The sequence below is a fragment of the Equus przewalskii genome, chromosome 19, assembly GCF_037783145.1.
Source record: "Equus przewalskii isolate Varuska chromosome 19, EquPr2, whole genome shotgun sequence".
Taxonomy (NCBI): Eukaryota; Metazoa; Chordata; class Mammalia; order Perissodactyla; family Equidae; genus Equus; species Equus przewalskii.
Window position 1 is genome coordinate 34999667 of NC_091849.1, and position 21747 is coordinate 35021413.

The following is a 21747-nucleotide window of genomic DNA, read 5'->3' on the forward strand; positions in this document are numbered from 1 at the left end:
TGGGTTGACTCGGCGCAGCTGGGTGGTTTTCTCGCTCAAGGTCTCTCGTGTGTTCGTAGTTTGTAGATTGCTGCCCGGCCGGAGTCATCCAACGGCCTGACTGGCCTGGAGGTCTAGGCCGGATCTCTCTCACCGCGGCCGGATGGTGCTGGCTCCCAGCTGGGGCTGTCAACCAGAGCACCTACGTGTAGCAGGAAGCAGAAGATGAACATTGCTAAGGTCTACACTGGGAACTAGCACAGCATCGCTTCTGCCACATTCTATCGGCCAGTGTAGTCCCTGGGCACCCAGACTGAAGGCAGGTGGAGAAATTCTTCCCGCCTTTTGTTGGGGAGACATGCAGAAGAGCAGGTGGATGGAAGCTATTGTTGGGGCCATCTTTGGAAAATGCACTCTGTCACAGCCTCAAAATGCTTTGAGCTGGGGTTCTGGCAAGAGGAGCAAAGATTCCCCAGTTTTGCAGGGGACTCTTGACTCTTCAAAGAGCTTTCATGCCCACGCTCACCCCGATACCTGTGAGGGACGCGGACTGGCTGTGCGTGTGAGGCAGCACGGCAGTGCGGGCCCAGACCACCTGGGTCTGCATCCAAGGCCCACCGCTCCTTCCTGCAGGACTTGGGCAGGCTGGTTCCCCTCTCTGTGCCTCAGTCTCCTCCTCTGTAAAATGGGGGAATAATAGCAATGTCTGCCTCACAGCTCCATTGTGAGAACTAAGTGAGGTATTGGCTGTGGGGCACCTGAAATACTGTTGAGGATAGAGCAAGCCCACGTGAATGGTGCTTATCATTATTACTCCCCCACTGCATTAATTAATTCATTCATTTTAATTTTTGTTATAGAGTTCATAATACTTTACATTATTGCAAAATTTCAGTTGTATATTATTTCTTGTCTGTCACCACATAGGTGCTCCCCTTCACCCCCTGTGCCCACCCTCCCACTCTCCTTCCCCTGGTAACCACTGAACCGTTTTCTTTGTCCATGTGTTTGTTTATATTCCACACATGAGTGAAATCATCTGGTGTTTGTCTTTCTCTGTCTGGCTTATTTCACTTAGCATAATTCCTTCCAGGTCCTTCCATGTTATTGCGAATGGGATGAATTTGTCTTTTTTCTGGCTGAGTAGTATTCCGTTGTACACAAATACCACATCTTCTTTATCCAATCATCAGTCGATGGGCACCTGGATAGTTTCCATGTCTTTGTTATTGTGAATAGTGCTGTGATGAACATAGGGGTGCATTTGTTACTTTGGATTGTTGATTTCAAGTTGTTTGGGTAGATACCCAGTAGTGGGATGGCTGGGTCATAGGGTAGTTCTATTTTCAGTTTTTTGAGGAATCTCCATACTGTTTTCCATAGTGGCTGCACCAGCTTGCATTCCCACCAGCAGTGTATGAGGGTTCCCTTCTCTCCACACCCTCTCCAACGTTTGTTATTTTCAGTCTTAGTGATTATAGCCATTTTACCAGGTGTAAGATAGTATCTTAGTGTGCATTTATCTTTATCTTTAAAATTCATAATTTAATTTTTTGAGTAGGTGATACATTTACATGGTTCAAACATCAAGAAGGGATACGAATGTCCATAGAGCGGAGTCTCCACGCCCCATATCCAGCCACCTGCGTCTCCTCCTGCGAGACGACACTCTTTCCAGGTCCTGTGCCCTGCCGGAAGTGCCCTCTGCATTTACAGGCAAACAGGGTTACATATTCTCCCACCACCACTTTTTAAAAATATATACGTGTGGTAGTGATGATACTGACAGCTTTGCACCCTGCTTTTTTCCCTTAAAGTAGATATTTGGTGATTGTTTTATCTCAGAACATTAGGAGTGGCCTCATTCTTGTTTATCAGCTGCGCGATATCCCACTGCAGGGCTGTGCTGTGACGTGTGTAGTAACTGCCCTGTGGGGGACACTTAGGTGGTTTGCGGTCTTCGGCTCCAACACACTAGGTTGTGACCCATTCCCTTTGTGTTGATGAGGAAACCGAGGTCTGAGAGGCAACGTGTCCCACCCTGGGCCACACGATGAGCTGGTGGCAGCACCAGGATCAGATGGCAGTCTCCTGGCCTTATACCCCATGACGTCTTCCCATCTCATCTTGGCGTGGCCTCTTGCCTCTGGGGCGGGGGAGCTGGCGTGAAGGGGCCTGGCGGCCGGAGGGTGAGGGTGGGAAGCAGGTGAAGCTGCCAGTGCCGTTGGTTGCCCCTCGTCGGCCTAACACTTGGCTGCACCATGAAGAAGAACCAGTTGGAAGCAAGACCTCAGGCTCCCAGGCTGAAAAGCAGCAAAGCAGAGCCCGGGGGCTGGAGGGGGCCCCGTGCAGAGCGGGCCACATAGCAGCGCCTTTGCATGAAGCTTGCTGTCTCCTTTGGGTGCTGAAAGTAGATGCTGAATCCGAGCTCAGGATCAGAGAGGAACTCAGCCTACAATTCAGGAGACTCAGGATCCAGACCCAGGGCTGCGCTGACTCCCAGGATCCTTGGGCTGGCTGTTGAACTCGACACCCAGCATCTGCTTGGGTTTCTGCCTGCACTTAAGGTACAACGCCACCAGGTGGCGATGGTGTCCAGGCCACTGAGGCCTTTCCAGAGCAGACACCCTAAGGACAGTCTCAAATGTCCTCTTTTTGTATTTTGAGAGGACTCAGCAAAGGACCCACTGAGCCTCGGTTTCCTCATCTGTAAAATGGGGATAATAATACTAAATGAGATGATGTAGAATCCTCCTGTGCACAGTAAGACTTTATAAATATTTGCTTCTTTCCTAGCTGAATGATTAAGAGCATGGTTTTTTGGACCCAGACTGCTTGGGTCTGAATTCCAGTGCCACTGCTTACCAGCTGTGTGACCTTGAGCAAGTCACTTAACCTCTCTGGGCCTGTCTGAAGTACAGGTAGTAATTGCACCTATCCCCATAGCTTATATGAGTAAAGTGCTTAGAAAGTGCTGGGTCCAGGAAGAGTGCTCTGAGTTTGCCATGGTCTGTGTGTGTCCTGGGGTGAACCGCCTCTCAAGCATAGTCTGGGTCCTAACTCTGGGCACCTCCCAAGACTGAGGGCCTTGTCAGGATGGTATGTCCTCAGGGCGTGTTTAACCCCCTTGGCACAAGTCATGGACAGAGAAAGCTTCCCAACACCCTGGTCCCTGGATTCAGGCCATGGCCTCTGTCCGCCATGCTGGTGTCGGAAACCAACTTGCAAGTGTGAAGCCAGCTGGTGGGAAGCGAAGGGGGAAAGGGTAGAAGGGGCTGCGAGGCTGTTTTTAAAGTCCTTCTGTCCCTTGGGGGTGTCTTGTTTACCTCCGTGCATGCTGCTGGGAGGCAGCTCGGAAAATAAAACACCACCGGGCCACTGGGCCAATCGCTTTCCCGCTCCTCCTTCTCCACCTCCGTGCAGGTTTGCGGGGGAGGCAGAGGCGTCTGGTGACCACAGCACCTGACCAGAAGTCGGGAGATCTGTTTTTAGCCCAGCTCTGTCACTGATGGGCTGTGTGACCTTGAACAAGCCGCTTTTCCTCTCTGGGCTTCAGAGTCCTGCTCTGCCAAAATCGGCACACACTCCCTGCCCTTCCTTTCCAACCAGAGATGTGGTGAGAATAGAGAAACGCTTCCTAACCTCCTCCTTGAAGCCTTCCATGTTGATGGAGCGAAAGGGAATCCAAAGCGTCCCCACCTCCCTCCCTCTTCCAGGCTAACCAGGCGAGATTGATCACCAATCTGCTTTCCGATCATTGACGGATTGATTTCACACGCTTGTTCAGTGCTGGTTCGTCCTCTGTCTACACGTCCATTCCGTCCTGCCTGCATCTGAAACTCCCCCGGCAAGGGCTGGGCCTGCCTCATTGCTCTGTGTGGCACAGAGAGTTCAGCAGAGGAGTCTTCCCATAGAAGGAGGGCCTGGGACTCTCGGTGGGAAGGAAAGTCCCGTGGAATCCCAGAGGGGTCAGAGTTCAATGGGACTGAGAAAAGAGAATTGTGGGGAGATGAGAGATGCGAAAAGCGAAAAGTGCTGTACAAATGGGAGAAGGTCTTATTCTCTGGACAGGGGCACAAACCATAAGGGGGCAATTTAGCTTTGATGGACATGAGTTTTGCAATCAGAAAATCTGGAAGGAAGCTAGTTCAATTTTAGGAAGCATGGAAGTTCTGTGTCAATTTCCAAAATAAGTTTTCTGGATTGCACGTGGCCAGGGATATGAGGGTGTGTGTGTGTGTGTGTGTGCGTGTGTGTGTGTGTTTTCCACTCTCATTTTTTCCAGGGCTTGGGGCTGCTAAGGTCTTAATTCAATGCCAGGCAGACCTCAACTTCAAATGGAGCAAGCCCAGCTTGTCTGCTCCCTCGCCCGATCTCCCCTCCACCCTACCCCCTCCCCAGCATCTGCCTCGGCAGGTCTGCCCCTCCATTACCCTCCCCACAACTGCCCCAAACGGCGCCAACTTCTCTGAACCTCCAGCCTCTCTCAGCCCTCCTCATTATGACCCCATCCCCTGTGAACGCCTGTACCCTTCCCACTCCAGCCATCCTTCTCCACCAATGCCTGGCTGCCAGGGGACCCTGAGCGTCCTCTGTCAGTCAGCGTCCTGTGCTCTGGACGTCACTGCCTTTTCAAAACTTACCAGTCCTGGGCTCCAATCCACCTGCATCAAAGCCCCTGATGACACACGGAGCCGGGCGAATGTACTGTGGGCGGCGGGGGCAGACATTTGAGTCTATCCACCCTAGATTGCACTTCAAGATCCTCTTGGGGAATTCGCCTCCTTACATGATGAAAATTCTGTCTAACGGGAATTTCACAGCACTGTGGTAGACCAGAAGGGGAGCGATTAGGGGGTGCATGTAGTTAATGATCATAATAGATACTATTTATTGCATACCTATTGGGTTCCAGGCACTATGCTAGGGGCCTCACATCCTTTGTCTAATTCCAAGAACCCTAAGAGGCAAGTGTAATTATCATCACAATAAATACAACAAAATGAACTGGGCACTTAGGTGCCAAGCAGCTCGCCTGGGTTGTCTGTGTAACACTCACACAGCCTGAGAAGTGGGTGCTGTTGCTGTTCCTTTTCCAGAGGGAACCAAGGCGTGGATCAATTAAGTAACTAGTCACACAATTATTAAGATGAGCAGGCTGAACCTCAGAGGGGTTAAGTAACATGCCTATTCTTACCCAGCAAACAAGCAACTGGGTGAAGTCCACGTTTTTCCTCCCACATGCCCATCACAGCTCCTTGTGGGGTAACGCGAAATTCCAGGTTGAGGTGAGGGCAGCTGGTACCAGGAACTTCTAGGGGGTGGGGTGGGGGACTTTGTCAGCTCCAGACACCAGCATATGCCTTACAAGAAGGGTGTCCAGAAATGCTCCAGGAGCCCAGTGCCAGCCACCTGCCAAATGTCCCCTGGCGTTCCTGGTCTCTCCCAGTAATCCTTCCCTGCCTCCTGCACCATCTGGCTCATCAGAATCCCAGCTATGGTTCAGCATCCCCATTGGAATGCTGCCTCCTCCAGGAAGCTTTCCTGGATGACCCTAACCCAGAGCCCTCTGACCTCCGGAACACTGTCCACTCACTTGGCTGTCCTGTTCATCCTTCAGGTAGGTACTGCCATCTGGCCTCCCCAACTAGATGTTGAGTTCCTCTGGGCTCCTACACCTAAGATGCAGTCACTGCCCAGAGAATGCTTATTGAGTGAATAAATGTTGCACTTGGGCATTCGCCTGGGTCACGAATTTCAGTGCAATGGTGCGGGGGAGGGGGAGATGGAGAGGGAGGGCAGGAAATAGAGACATGTGACCAATCCAGGTGCAAACGATAGGGAGTGGTGAGGTCTGTGGCCAAGTCTGCATGTCTACCTGAAGGGCTTACCATCAAATTCAGCCACCCTCACTCCCCACAAATGGCTGGGACCTAACCTTGACCTGACCACCCTCACTTTCACACTTGGTCTTAGCCAAAAGGCCGAGAAGCGATACACCCTCACTTTCTTTCCCTTTCTCTACCTTCATTTTCCTACTCTGTACATACCACTTTAAAACATACTCTCTGTACTAGTTATTATATTTAAGGTCTGTCTCCCCCACCACTGTGAACTAGCTGCGGGCAGAGAGTTGATCTGTTTTGTACTCTGCTGTAGCCCAGCCCCTCCCCATCACCAGCACATAGTAGGCTCTCAGTAGATGCATGTTGAACAAATCCTCAGCTCCTGGCACGTCTCTGCAGTGAAGAGACTGCCCCAGTACCCCCTGCAGGGTCCAGGCTCCCGGCAGCGCTCAGGGTTCAAGGCGGGAAGAGTGAAGGCGGGTGGGAGTCACAGCAAGCCCCCCAGAGAGCCCCAGGGAGATGGCTTAGAGTCTTAGTGACAGCAGGTGCCGCTGGAACTAGGGCAGCAGGGTTACTGACTGCCGATGGGGTCAATGGGGCATTTCTGGATGAAGCTTATGGGGGCGGGGGGCTGGGCGGGGTGGCGGTGGAGAGGGGGCGTCACTCCGGAGCACGCTCACACTCACACCTAACAGACCACCGCACAGGAGCCCGCAAGGACCCGAAGAAGCAGGATTAGGAGAGGCCAGAAAGCGATCGACAGACAGGCAAGGCCGGAGGATGTCCCAGAAGGTGGGGAAAGGGCAGAGAGGGGAGGGGAGCGACACCCGCGGGTCCACAGCGCGCCTGCGGGAGGGCTGGGGGGAGGGCGCCAGGGAGGGGACCCCCGCACCGGCCCGCCGCGGAGCCTCTCTGCCCGGCCGGGAGCACCCCCGGAGCAGGGCGCGCCCCCCGCCGGCGCTGCTCAGCCGGTCGCTGCCTCCTCTGCAGCCGCGGCGCTTCCACCTGCGCAGCCACCGCGCCGCCGGCTGCCATTGGCTCGCTAAAAATGCCTCTCTAATCTGCGCGCATCTGTGCACGCCTCCTCCCTCATCCTCTCCCCCTCCTCGGCTCTGACCTTCCTCCTTCCCGCAGCCCCGGCGAGATCCGGAGAGACGCGGTGGCTGCCGCGGCAGCACAGCCTCCTCTTCCCCCGGGAAGTCTTCTGGGCTTGAGGCCGGGCCCCAGACGCCTCGCTTTGCCCCGCGGCGCCGCCGATGGTGCCGGGCGCTCCTGCCCCCAGGTAGGGGATCTGGCCCTTGGATGGAAGGTGGGTGGAAGGGGTCCAGTTAGGCAGTGCGTGTTTGCGGCGGGCACGGAGACGGGCATCTTCCCTGCCGGAGCGCGGGGAGGATTGAGCAGTTACCTGGAGAGAGGTGAGCGCGCGGCCCGGGGTGCTTGGCAAGCGCCGGGGTTCTCGGGCATCAGCCAGGCAGTGCGAGGATGCCCCTGGGGAGAGGGAGCTGGCGGCAGGGGCCTTTACCCTGGGGAAAACGCAGGAAATAGCTTCCTTGGGAAGCTGGGACCCGGGACCTGGGGTCCGAGTCTCTAGCCTGGGGCGTTCTGGTACCAGCAGGGTGGGTGGGCTGGTGCCAGCTGGGTGCGCAAGCTATTTACGGATCAGAGTGGGCTGGGGAGAAACCCAGCAGCTAGTGCACCCTGTGCCCTGTCTGGTTTCCAATTTTCTTCTGTCTCTCTACCCCTTCCCCCACGGCTGGGATGGGAGGGGTAGAGGAGAAGGGGGCGACCCTGCATGGCCCTCAGATACAGCAGAAGCCATGGTCTGTCTGGCACTGCCGTCCTCCCCACCCCCTAGGCCCCTTGCTGCCTGTTGGAACTCTCTCTCCCCCGTATTTCTGTGAAAAGATTAAAAGGTCGTCAGAGTGTGAGTGACAAGGTGGCAAACCCCAGGGCTTGGCCAGACTCAGCTTCAAGCCCCCGCTCCTCCCACCCCCCACCCTGTTCTGCATCCCACGTGCAGTGACACATGTGGCCGCTTTTCTCTGGGCACAACCATAAATGACCCACATTGCCCTGGCTCTGGCACAGCGGGGTGCAGACAGAACTGTCTGTCAGTGGTTTTGGAGGTTCTAGCCCTCCCCTACCTCACATGTCCACATCACCACTCACAAGCCAGCCCCTCTGGGCAGCTTCCCTGACACCCCAGGTGAGGTCCTTGCCTTCTGCGCCCTAGTCTGCCTTGTGGTTCGGTTATTCATGTCTTGTCTGTCGCCCTCTAGACCAGAAGTGCCTTCAGGATAGGAATCTGTCTGATTCGTCTCTGTCATCAACCCTGCACCTAACCAGGGTCTCGCACCAAGTAAATGTTTGTCGAAGGAGTGAATGGATGAACTTGAACTCTGGGAAATAGCTGGCAACCTGAAGGAACAGGGGTGGGCCCCATCTTGGGCTTTTCTTCCATACCCCAGGACCAAAGAGCCTCCAGAAACAGTCCCATTGAGGCCCTTCCTGGACCTGGAACTTACGGGCAGCTGTGGCATTTGGAGATAAACGCCGCAGTCCGGAGGGTCTTTTTGGGCCCCTGGTCTGAGTGCCCTGGCCTGGTCCAGGCTTGGTGGAAGGCCCTGGGTGAAGGTCTGGCATTCCTCAGGCCCCTGGGTTGGCACTTTCTTCCTGGGGTGCTCAGCTTACACTAGGGGTCTCTGTCTCTGTCCCAGCCCTTGGGAAAGTCCCGTTGAGCATCAGGGAGTCTGGAAAAGCCCCAAGCCAGGCCATGCTCAGCCTCGGAGGTCCTCACAGCAAGTTCTGAGCAAAGCTCTTGACTCCGTCATGTGGAAGTGCAAACCCAGGCCAGAAGAGGCTGTCACCAAGGGTGCTGGCGTTTGTGGACCTTTGCAGAGCTCATGCTGAGAAGACATCTGCAAGAGGTTCTTGTCCTCATCTTACAGAGGGGGAGAGGCCCAGAGAGGGACAGCAGCAGAGCGAGGCAGCGCTCTCTTCCTGGCTCCAAGTCCAGCGCTCTCTCCACTGGGCTTGAGGGAGCTGCGGCCGAGCCCCAGACCCGGGTCAGAGCGTCTGGTTGTCCTAGAACCCAGAGGTCCCTCCTCTCTGGCTCTGTCATGGCCCCTAGTAGAGGACTGAGTCAGGGATAAGGGAGAGGTGCTTCGGGTGGAGGAGGGGGCGAGTGGGGGAGGCCTTAGTTAGTCCCTGCAAGTGGTCAGCCCTGGGCCTTGAGGGGAGGAGCAGTCCTAACAGTACAAAGTGACAGTCCGCAGCAGCTGTCACGTGCCAGGTCCTGTTCTGACAGTTTTTCCTGTATGAAGTCGTTCGATCCTCACAGTAGCCCAGAGGGGTAGGTACTATTATTACAAATGAGGAGACCGAGGCACAGAGAGGGCATCTGTCCAAGCCTGCACAGCTTGGAAGTGGAGGAGCTAGGATTTGAACCCAGCTCCAGAGTCCGCGCTCCTGCCCTGTATTCCCTACTGCAAGAGCAAGAGGGCTGTGGGCCTGGCTGCTGGGGGCTTGCTGTCTCCGTGGAGATAGAGGCTTCAGGAACTCCGTGCTCACGTCCGTGCATGGTAGTATGTGCTTGGTTAAGTGTGAGTGTGACCGTTGTGGATGCTCAGAATAATAACACCCATATCAGGGGGGCTCCTTGCAGAGCAGAGTGATCTTTGTAAGATGCACATCTGAGTCCGTCCGTCTCCTGCTCTATGTCCATCACTGGCTCCCCATTGCCCTGAGGACAAAGTGCAGTTTTTCTAATGTGTCCTTGCTGCCTTCCCCAAGGCTGGGCTTCCTCCCCCTTCTCCCCCTCCCTCTGCCCTCTAGCTGCTCTGAACTGCTTTCAGTTCCTCAAATAAGTCATGCTTCTGTCACCTGCTGGCCTTTGCATAGGCTGTTCCCCCGCCTAGAACACTCTCTCCAATTCCCTACCCATTCCTGCTCACCCTCAGGGCTCGCTGAGACTTCCCTTCCTCCCAGAAGCTTCAGGCTTGGGCTGGGAGCCCCGACCATGCACTCTCCCTCCCCACACCCTGCCCACCTCCCCGCACACAGTATCTTTGGGGGCTTTTGATTGTTGCCCGCCCCCTACTAGGCCGTTAAGTCCGCAGGCGCAGGGTCTGTCCTGTTCCCAGTGTCCCCAGTGCCTGGCACCGAGGAGCCCTGGCTGGTCCTTGCAGAATAAGTGAATGCATATTGGTCCCATCATATACCATTCTCTCCTCACCCGTCTGAGGACATATGTAGCGTTTTTCTTCTCCCGCAGGAGATGGGGAAGCCGTTCATAGATTTGCATATGGCCCCCCAGCCGGCACAAGCTGGTGGCAGAAAGTCTTCACTGGAGAAGTGAAACTGCCTTGCAGGCGTGGCGGGATGGGGAGAGCGCCTCGGGCGGTTCGCTGATTTGGGGGAGTCCTCCCTGGGGCAGCAGGTGGGAGGGATGGGGGAGGAGTGGGTATGCCAGGTGGAGGAGGGCCGCTTGGTTTGATTTTACATTTTTCTTAAAGAAAACAAAGCTTTTATTATTTTTTCTTATTACCAAAGTAATATGTACTTGTTGTGGAAGATTTGGAGAGTACTGGAAAGCCGAATGAGGAAAACCCGTTAGCCGGCGCTAGACCCGCCTGCTGTGGGCACTTTGTGGCTGGTTTTCAGCCAGGGGCTGGTGGACTGGAGTGGGAAGGTGGGGACTGGGGACAGGTGGGGCAGGTCAGGGTCGCAGGAAGTGGACGTGGCGATTAGCAGGCGGACAGGGAGTGGTTCCCCAGCCTCGCTTGTGGACAGCAGGGGAGGGAAGCAGGACGGCTGGAGGGAGAAGGGGGGCTCTGATGCAGGCCCACCAGGCAACCTCGGGGATCCCCAGGGGGCTCTGGGGCTGGAGTGGCCCTTTAGAGCCAAGTTTGCTTGAAATGGTCAGGCCTTTAGACCGCAGCGTCCATCTGGCACGGGGTGTGGCCTGGGGCTTGGCCTTGGGCAGGTGGCTCCGTGGCAGCAGTCCCTGAAGGGGCTGTCAGCTGAGGGTCACGTGCTGACAGCACCCCCAGCAGCTAGGGCAGTAGACCGTGTTCACCCCGTGAAAGGACGGGTGGGAAGCAACCTGGGAGACAGGCTGAAGGGAGAAGACCAGCAGGAACCTGGCCCTGCTGGCTCTGGGGGGACAGGAGCTCTAATGCCGGGGAAGTTGGTGGGGCTGCCTCTGGGTGGGGCTGCCTCTGGGTGGGGAGGATGCCTGTGGGTCAGGGCGATGCTTCTGGGGATGTGAGCTGGAGTGGGAGGGGCAGCAGGATGCCTGAAGACCGGGAGGGCAGAGGAGGCCTTGCTAACTCGATGTTAAAACGCTGGGTGGAGGCTGCGGTAGGCTTGCCAGATAAAATACAGGATACCCAGTTCAATTTGAGTTTCAGATAAACAACAGTTGGGGTTTTTTTTTTTAGTATAAGTATGTTTCAAATATTGCATGGGACATACTTGTACTAAAATTTTTACTTGTTGTCTATCTGAAAGTCAAGTTTAACTAGGTATCCTGTATTGTTATTTGCTAAATCTGGCCACTCTGGACTGGGATGAGGATGGGGTGAGGGAGGGAGGGAGAGAATGTGGAGGTCCTAATTTTCCCTTCTTTTGTATCAGGGGAGGGATCAATGAGTACTTGTTTGAAGTTGACAATATAAAAAAAATTAATGTGTCCATTTTTATAAATCAATGAGATGTTTCAGCTTTTGCGCCTGTAAGCTGTTTCTGTTCACTGTCTAGAGAGGAGCTCCCCGTTGGTGGATTTGGGTTTCCTGGTGCTGCTCAGAAATAATAAAATGTACATCCTCTCATTTATTCAGGAGGGACAAAAGGAGCTTTGATGATCAAGGGTGGAGTCACTAAATAAGGTTAATCCTTAAATAAAAGTCGCCGTCGTAATAAAGCTCCTACGTGGCAGAGACTCTGCCCTCAGCCCGGAGGATAGGCGGGCACCTACCTCTCTGGCAGTAGGGATCAAAGTTTTGACCCAGCACTTCCACATCCAGGGGCTTCTCCCACAGGTACCCTCTTAGCAGGGTGCACAGAGAGCTGGGTGGGGGCGGTCACTGTGGCAAAGCTAATGTCCATCAGAGAACCGGTGACATAATTAGGACCTTTCCAGACAATGTGGTTTTAGGCAGCCGTTCATTCTTTCATTTGGTTGGTGAGTCTCGACTGACTGTCTTGTGTGTGCCAGGCACTGTTTTAGGTGCTGGAGATGCTCGGAGGAAAGAACGGGGCGGAGCTTAACTGGGGGAAATATGGCTGGAACATATTGGCAAGTTAAAGTAAGTGACTTTGTAGAACAATGTGTTTAGTATGATCCCTTTATAAAGTATATACATGCATCTCTGTGTTCACGTTGCATGTAAACATTTAGAAGGCTGCGTCCCCAATTCTTGTTAGAGCTCACCTCCCGGGCAGGCACTCGGGGGCTGGGGACCAGGCAAGATGGGGAATGTTTCTTCTTTAGTTCAGCATCCTGTGCTGTTTGCGTTTTATACAACAAACGTCATGACTCATAAAAACATAGTTAAAATTATACTTGAAAATACCTGGGATTTTTCTTAGAAATCTAAAAAAAAAAAATGAACTTTTAAATTGCATTCCCCTTAATTTGAATCCGATGCTGCCACTTGACTTTGAAGAGTTTGCTTTAAAGATTGGCATCTGTTGCCAATCGTTTTTTTTCTTCTTCTTCTTCTCCCCAAAGCCCCCCAGTACATAGTTCTGTATTTTTAGCTGTGGGTCCTTCTAGTTGTGGCATGTGGGATGCCTCAGCATGGCCTGATGAGCAGTGCCATGTCCGCACCCAGGATCTGAACCAGTGAAACCCTGGGCCACCGAAGCAGAGCGTGTGAACTTAACCACTCAGCCATGGGGCGGGCCCTGAAGAGTTTTTCTTTGTGGCTGGTTTCTAACTGGTCCCCTCATGGGCTTGTTTCTCCTATTCTTCCTCCTCCCAGTCCAGGGACGGGTGAGACCCGCTGGGATGGGAAAGGGGGTGAGTCTTGGTACCAGGAGGGCAGAAGGAGCATTGCAGAAGCCAAGGGAAGTGGTGGTTGAACATCCATGGTGTGCGTGGCACTGGGGTCTCCTGTAGGGGGCACAAAAGAGAGAGGCAGGCCCTGAACCACAGTGCCGGTGGCCCGAGGGGCCCTGAGAGCCACTCACATGTGCCAGGCACTGTTCTATTCATCACTATTGATGAACTCATTTCGTTTCTCAGTAACCTTATGAGGTTATCCCCTTTTACAGATGTGGAAACTGAGGTTGAATGACTTGCCTGAGGTCACACTGCAAGTAAGTGGCTGAGGCCGGATTTACGCCCGTGCAGTGGGGATCCGGAGGCTGTGCTCTTGGCCTCTGTGCCACAGCACCTCTCGTTAGGGGGTGGTGGCGATCGCTTCTCTCGGAGAGTGGAGGCGGGGTGCCCCAAAGACAGGGGTGTTGATGATGGAGTCTTCTGCAGGAGATAGACCTGGAAGGAAAGGATGGGAGAGTCAGAGGTGGAAGGTGCCTTCCAGGCAAAATGACAGCAGGGAGAAAGGTGCAGAGGCTGGAATGTGTGAGGTGGGTGTAGGGACTGGGGAGAAAATCAGAGCAGGAACAGATATATCAATATATATCTCTAAAGGATAAGGACTTTTCCTAATATAATCACAATGCCATTATTACACCTAAGAAGAAACCATTCCTTTATATCGTCAAATGCCCACTCAGTATTCACTATTTCTGGCTGTCATAGACATGCCTTTTTAAAATTTTTTTACAGTTAGTCTGACTCAAGATGTGAATGTGTCCACACATTGTGATTGGCTGATAGGTCTTCGTCTCTTTCCATCCGTAGTTTCCCCTTCGTCTTTTTCTCTGTCCTTGGCCGTTCGTCCGTTGAAGAAACCAGGGTATTTGTCCCGTAGAATTTCCCACAGTCTGGATTGTGTTGATTGCATCCCCATGGTGCGGTTTACCATGTGCCTCTGTCCCCTCTGTCAGTTGGTGGTTGGATTCCTCTGTCTTCCAACCCCTCCTCAAGCATCAATAAACCCTCCCGGCTCTAGCTTCAAGATGCCCAGATCTGACCCTTTCTCACCTCCTCCACTGCTGCCCTCCTTTCTAAGCTGCCACTGTCGCTCTCCTGGATTATTGCAGCAGACTCTGCCTGGTCTCACTGTCCCCCGCCCCCCACTTGCCCCAGCAGCTGAAGAGATCCTTTTAAAGCCTAAATCAGATCACCTCCCTCCTCTGCTCAAAACTTCAGTGACCCCCTCTTACTCAGAATAAAATCCAAAGTGCTTTACAAAGTCCTGTAACAGCCTACAAGACCCTGGCTGCCCAATACCGCTGACCTCATCTCCTGCCACTCCATCCTCACTGGGTTCCTGGCCATTTCTTGGACCTAGCAAGTATCCTCCTGCCTCAGGACCTTTGCACTGCTGTTCCCTGTGCCTGGCCATAGAAGTCTGCATGGCTCATGATGTTTACATCTCTGCCCACATCACCTCCTCAGAGAGGCCTTCCCGGAGCACCTCATCTGAAATAGGCCCTGCGGTTCTCCACCCCCTGACCCTGCTTTATTTTCGCTCATAGCACTTACGTGTCCCTGATGTTACGGTCTTGTTGGCTTGTTGGCTTGTGCATGGTGCTTCATAGCTTACAAAATACTTCCTGTCTTAGGTCAGGTTCCCTGGAAGCTGAACCCAGGACAGGGAATCCCGGGCAGGTGATGTATCCCAGGGCTGCTCACAGAAGGGAGTGAGGGCACCTGGTAGGGCCGAAAGGAGCTGGGGAAGACACGCTTTCAGCTGAAGTCTGGCTCTAGGCTGAGCCCACAGGCAGCAGGAGCAGGGGCAGCAAGGTCCGCAGGGTTGTCCTTCCTTGGGGCAAGGGCCTGGGCCTTTGCAGCCCTGTCAGGCCATTGTTGGCTGCCTCCCGGGGGAGGGCATACCCTCCCGGGCGTCTCCAGGTGAGGCAGCCCACCTAGAAGCCACGAAAACTCTCAGGAGAAGGGGGTAACTGTGAGCTGTTCGCAGCCAGCACCCACAGCGCCTGGGGGACGGGTGCCCCATCTGATAAAGGGGTACCAACGGTACCTCCAGTTTTACATCCATTTTGAGCCCTGCCATAGGCCTATGAGGAAGGTATTTATTAATTACCATTATTCCTGTTTGATAGATGAGGAAGCTGAGGTTCTGGGGAAGTGACTCGCCTGGGGTTGCACAGCCACGAAGCGGGCAGACGTGGGATTTGAGCTCAGATGTTTACTTGGCCTCCTCTGACTGGTTGATACATTGTCTTAGTGGCTGCTGGTTCGTAGTTTTACTCTCATGCATTCATGCAGCAAGCACGTATTGAGTGTGTGTGCCCGTATGAAGTGGTGAAAGCCGCTTTTTCTGTGGATCCGTGTGGCATTCAGCTGTTCCCCCACCGCTCAACCCTGCCGAGCCCTCAGCAGCCCCCGAGTCCATCGTGACAGCCTGTGATGCCTGTTGAGACCTACTATGTGTGCTGGGCACTGTGCTAGGCTCCTTGTGTTGCTGGCTCCCTTCACCTTCAGGGCACCTCATTTTCCCATGGGTGAGCTGAGGCTGCAGGGAGGGGCTTCAGGCTCCTGGCCAAGGACCCCTGGTGAATGTGTGATAGAGCCGGGCTTCAAACTCCATCTGAACACGGCTCTCTCCACGCCTGCCTCCCCTCCCCTGGTCCCACCCACAGCAGCCTATCTGGTGTCACCTCTATCAGCAGCTCCATCCGACACCAGGCTGCCACCACCACCTGCTCCCTGAGTGTTGGATGACCAGCTGCCATCTCACCTGCCCTACTTGGCCCTGCCCCAGGTGGGGCACCTCCCCACCCTATGGGGCCCAGGATCCCTGCCTCTGCCCCTCTTCCAAGCCCCTTTGTCCCTGGCCCTGACTGGCTGGGTGGGCCCTTCTGCCAGCCCTGGCCGGCCTGGGCATTGGTGGCCCCTCCCGCCTCGCACCAGCTGGCCTGTAAGCTGCAAAGCTGGCTTGGCCTGGGTGCCCCTGGACGAGGCCGGGGGCGGGGTGGCAAATCACAGCCGGCTTCCTTCCCGCTTCATCACCCCCCACACAGGGCCAAGACAAGCCCGACAGGGAGACACCAAGTCTCAGCAGTGCTGCCTGAGGAATGTAAGCGTGGGGAGGGCCCCCCAGACTGACTTGGTGATGGGGGTCTGTGAGGCAGTAGAATGAGGGCGGGTGTCCCAGCCTGCGACAGCTCCAGATCCCTGAGACCCCTGGTCCCCTAGGACCCCCTCACCACCTCACCCCGAGGCTGCCCTGAACCACTGCTCAGCTGAGCTGGGCAGCGGAGGCCGGGGCTCTGTCCCAAACCTGGGGCCTGGAGACTTCCTCCAGGGGCTGCACTGAGGAGGGGCCTGTGCCCTCCCTTGGCAAAACCCCGGGAATATTTGCAAATTTTGGACACAAAAGAGCATGCAAAGCACATGCAAATCAGCCATCTCCCTGTTGGCGAGGCCAGTGGAGCGGTTACTCTGCTCCTGGCCTGGCCGGGTGGCTGGAGTCCCTGTGTCTGCGGGGAAATCAGGCGTGGCCCACAGGTGCCCGGAGAGATGGGGAACCACGAGAGCTGTGACTGTCCCGTCTTTACTGCAAGTTAACGTCCAATTTCCATCACATTTTTCTCCTCACCAGATGGTCATTTTTCTAATTTGATCATTTTGTTTGTGTTAGACTTCTATAAAGAACTTCCCCTCTCCGCCTGCTTTGTTGTTCGGGAATATGATTCCTACAGTAGTATAAAGGCTCGATTCTTTCCCTTTATCAATTTTTAGAGAAGTGAGTTGGTGCTCTAGCAACTCCGAAGGCGACCAGTGTAGATTTCCCCCCATTTTTAAAATATAAAAGCCTATAAAATAGGTGACACATCTTAACAAATTAATATGAAGTCAACACGCAAGTCGCCACCATCTAGGTCAGAAACAGGGAATTGCCACAGCTCCAAAGGCCCCCTCAGACCTTTCTCCACCCTGCTTTTGCTTTTGGTTTTACCACGTTAAGTATGTGTGCAAAACCAAAAGTTCTCTTTTTTGAATTTTATGTAGTCTTTTATGTCTGTTTTTTTTCCAACTAACATTTTCTTTTTACCATACATCTAGATTGTTCTTTGAAGCATAGTCCTTTCATTTTTCTTCATTGCATAGCGTTCCAGTTTGTGACTATACCACGATTTACATGTCCGGTCTACTGTTTACAGACAGCGGGGTCGCTTCTGATTTCTGGCTGTGGTGGAAAATGCTGCTCTGAACGTTCTTACTCATGTCTCTGGGTAAACATCCGTGTGCAGGTCTGCAGGGTGTGTCCTTGGAGTGGAACCGCTGGCTCCTGGGGGACGTGTGTCTTCAGACTCACTAGAGAATGCTAACCTGTTTTCCAAAGCCGTGGGACCGGTTCTCACATTGACAAGCAGTGTGTGGGCTTCCCAGGGCTCTCCATGCTTGCAGATGTTTAGTTATTAGCAGACTTTTTGGTGTTTTTAGATTTTGATTATCATTATAGATTTTTATAAATTGGATGAGTTTCTGTCCTTACCCTCATTGTTCTCAGTGATGCTCAAATTCTCCCACCTTTGGCCGTGGAAGCCTCTTCAAGTTGGCTCTGGCGTCCTTTTCATACAAACACACTGGCCTTTGAAAGTGCCCCGGCTTTCTGAAATGAAGATGTTCTAGGCTCCTCAGAGCTGCAGTCAGTCTTTTCTCCAAGGAGCTGTGGATCCTTTTGTAGATATACATTAAAAAATAGAGATATAATTCATATACCGTAATTTCAACCTTTTAACATGTACAATTCAGCGGCTTTTAGCACATTCACAAAGTTGTGCAACCATCACCATTGTCTAATTCCAGAACATTTCCATTTCCAAAAAGAAACCCCATGCCGGTTAGCAGTTACCCCTCCATACCCTCTCCCTCAAGCTCCTGGCACCCATCAGTCCACCTTCTGTCACTATAAAGATGCCTATTCTGGATGTTTCATATAAGTGGAATCATACAACATATGGTCTTCTTTAACTTAGCATCATGTTTTCAAGGTTCATCCATGTTGTAATATGTATCAGTACTTTCTTCTTCTTTTTCTTTTTAAAGATTTTATTTTTCCTTTTTCTCCCCAAAGCCCCCTGGTACGTAGTTGTATATTCTTCGTTGTGGGTCCTTCCAGTTGTGGCACGTGGGACGCTGCCTCAGCGTGGTTTGATGAGCAGTGCCATGTCCGCGCCCAGGATCCGAACCAGCGAAACCCTGGGCCGCCGAAGTGGAGCCGGCAAACTCAACCGCTCGGCCACGGGGCTGGCCCCTATTCTTTTTTTATGGTAATAATATTCCATTTTATGAATATACGCATTTTATTTATTTATCCATTGGCTGACATTTGAGTTGTTTCCACCTTTTGGTTGTTGTGAATAATGCTTCCATGAGCATTTATATACAAGTTTGTGCGTGCACACGTGTCTTCATTTCTCTTGGACGTACACCTAGGAGTGGCATTGTTGGGTCATACGATAACTACCCTGACCTTTGGAGGAACTGCCCGACTCTTTTCCGGCTGCACCAGTTTCCATCCCCACCAGCAATGGACGAAAGTTCCAATTTCGCCTCATCTTCACCAACACTTGTTATTGCATCTTTTTCTCATGACCATCCCAGTGGGTGTGAGGTGACATCTTATTGTGGGCGTGATGCAATGACTCTCTAATGACTGATGATGCTGAGCATCTTTTCATGCGCTCCTTGGCCATTCGTATCTTCTTTGGAGAGATGTCTTTTCATATCCTTGGCCCATTTTTTTAATTGGGTAATTTGTCTTTTTTAGTGTTGAGTTTTTAGAGTTCATTATATATTCTAGATACCAGACCCTTATCAGAAATAGGATTTGCAAATCTTGTTTCCTGTTTCTATGGGTTGTCTTTTCCCTGTGGCTCCATCTAATGGGAATGGTCTTTAGAGACTCAGTCTGGGTATTAGAGGCATTATTAGGCCTTTTGAATTCTAGAAACCAACCTAAGGACCCACGCATGGCCTCAGAGGTTCTGGGAAGTAGGGGCTCTGAGAGGCAGAGGAGGGAGGTGGTCTGCCCAAGGGCGCCCAGCTGCCATGTGGCTGTGGGGCACCAGAGTCAGAGCCCCAGTTTAGTTCTTGTTGCTCCTCTTGGGGTCCTCACCCAGCCTGACCCGCATCCTCCAAACCCCTAGACTCAACCATTCCCTTTACCTCGGTGCCCCCACCTCTGCTTTGTTGCTCTCAGCTCCTCTTCCTTCAAGGAGAAGCTCTATTGGCTCCCCCAGCCCAGAGAGCTTGTCCTCCCAGGATGAGCTCCTGGGGCCCCAGGAGGTGGGAGGTTGCACTTGGATACCTTGTCAATGGTCAAATTTGGGAAAAACTGGGTTCACTCAAGGTAAAGAGTTTTTTTACTGCAGGACTCATTAGTGCCTTTAACCTGCCATTGAGTATTGTGAATGTCAAGGAAATTAACAGCCAGAACTTAGAGACAACCAAGACGTCGTGCAATAGGTGAATGGATAAGCAAACTGTGGTACATCCGGAATATTACTCAGCGCTCCAAAGAAATGAGCTATTAAGCCGTGAAAGACATGGAGGAGCCTTAAAGACATATTAGAAAGTGAAAGAAGCCAGTCTGACAAGGTTACTTCCTGTGTGATTCCAACTATATGACATTCTGGAAAAGGCAAAACTATGGAGACAGTAAGATCATGTTGTCAGGGGTTTGGGGAGAGGGAGAGAGGGAGTAAGGAATGCAGAGGTGGAGCATGAGGGATTTTTAGGGCAAAGGAACTATTTTGTGTGATACTGAAGTGGTGGATACATGTAATTATACATTTGTCAAAATCCGTAGAATGTACAGCCCCAAGAGGAAACCCTAATCTGTGGCCTTCGGTTGATAATGATGCGTCAGTGTGGGTTTATCAGTTGTAACCACTGTGCCACTCTGATGGGGATGCTGATGGGAGGGGAAGCTGTGTGTGGGGGGATATGTGGGAATTCTCTGTATTTTCTGCTCAGTTTTGCTGTGAACCTAAAACTGCTCTAAAAGAAAATTTATTAATTAAAAAAAAATAACACCAGGGAGTGGAAGTGTTACAAAGGAAAAATAAAACAGGAGTGAGGGGCTAGAGAATGACGGGGTGGGCTGGCTGTTTTAGATAGGGTGGGGTTCCGGGACATTGATCAGATGCCTAAACGAGGCAGGAAGCGAGCCTGTGGACCTCGGGGCAGAGCTTCCCAAACAGGGAGCAGCGAACACAAAGGCCCTGGGGCAGGAAGGTGGTTGGAGGTGAGGATAAGCAGACAGACTGGGCTCCATGTCCGCCTGCAGGCCAGCAAGCCCAGGATCTGTCCTCAGTGAGATGCTGAGTCACCGAGGGTTTCGGCAGAGTGTGATGCGTCAAAACTCTATGTTTTAAAAAGATGACGGTCTGGCAGGCAGACAGTAGGGGGCAAGGGTGGAAGCAGGGAGACCTGTCAAGAGACTAGACAGTCCTCCAGGCGAGATGATGGCGGGGCTGCGGACCCACATGTCTCTGCAGAGGGCGTGGCGGGTAGCTGGGTTCCGGGTACAGGGAAGGGATTGTCACTGGGATGTGGGCTGAGGGATGGGGAGGAATCCAGGTATCTGGTTTGAGCTTTAGAAAAACAGTGGTGTCACTTTCTGAGATGCAGAAGACCAGGGTTGGAGCAGACTTGGGAGTAATCAGGAGTTCCCCTGGGATGTGTCAACCTGTCCAACATCCAGATGGGGCGTTGGGGGCGGGGGGTGACCGGAGTTACAGGCTGGAGCTCAGTGGCAGAGTTGGGACTGGAAGTATAAGCATGGGGTATCTAATGCCACGCGCCTGGCTGAGGTCACCTGGAGGGGAGGTGGAGATGGGGAGGAAAAGAGGCCCCGCCTGAGCCCTGGAGACTGAGGAGTGACAGAGGTGGGGGGGTGTGTCAGAGAAGCTGAGGGGACACGTATGTCGGGGCCTATGGGGTGGCAGCCAAGTGGCCATGGGAGGAGGATTAGGGAGGGATCAGGGGCTTTGCACCGTGGGGGTCAGTGGTTGCCACTGAGGACCAGAGCCAGATTGCAGGGGCCTCCTGAGGGGGTGGAGACAGGGCATATGGCGGCCTTCCTGGGAGTGAGCCCAGGGCAGGAGCTGAGGGCAGAGTGCAGAATAGGGGGCCTTGTTTTTTTTAAATGAGAGAAATGGCACCATGTTTCTCTCTTGAAGGGAAAGATTCTGTGTGGAGGGAAAACCCCATCACGTGGGAGGGGGCAGAATTGTCGGAGTGATGCAGCTGGAGAGACGAGAGGGCCCCGGCTGGTGCCCCACGGGAGGGAGGCAGAGCCTGGTGGGGGCGGGGTGTGGGACATTCTCTTTAGACTACTCCCCTTTCTCGGAGCATGGGCTGCGCAGTCAGCGGAGCGAGGAAGGAGGAGGTGCTGTGAAACATGGGTCGTCTTCGCGGTTCTCACAGCCGCTGTGTGATGCAGGTGCCATCATTCCCGCCTTGCAGATGAGAAAGGAGCCCAAGGGTGACTTGCCAGGAAGGGACAGGAGTGGGGTTTGAACAGGGCCTGGCGGATTCCAAGGGCACTCCTGGGTGTTCCTGTGGGATCTCAGGATGAGTCCACACCCGGCTCGTCCAGCCCCCCTGCCTATGCAGCCCTTCACCTGCAGGGCGACTCAGGGCTCAGAGAGGGGAGGTGACTGCCCCAGGGTCACACAGAGTGACACAGGGTGGACCCAGTGGACTCCCTGTGAGCCAAACCTGGGCCAGGAATCCATTCATCCTGACAGGGGACCAGGATGACTTTTTGGGTCCCTGGTAGCAATATCCATTTGGACCCCCCGTGTCTAACAG

General features: G+C 53.3%; 1 protein-coding gene across 2 annotated transcripts in view; it reads left to right on the top strand.

Moving 5' to 3' along the window:
- Positions 1-6726: 6726 nt before the first annotated feature.
- PACSIN1 (protein kinase C and casein kinase substrate in neurons 1) overlaps positions 6727-21747 on the top strand; it is a 54108-nt gene continuing 39087 nt past the window's right edge. Inside the window, exon 1 of one of the 2 annotated variants that reach the window (XM_070585864.1) lies at positions 6727-7107. The gene's annotated coding sequence lies outside the window, so the exon portion shown is untranslated. Of the gene's footprint in view, positions 7108-7164; positions 7241-21747 lie in introns of those variants that run through there. The other variant, XM_070585867.1, reaches the window with a different exon arrangement.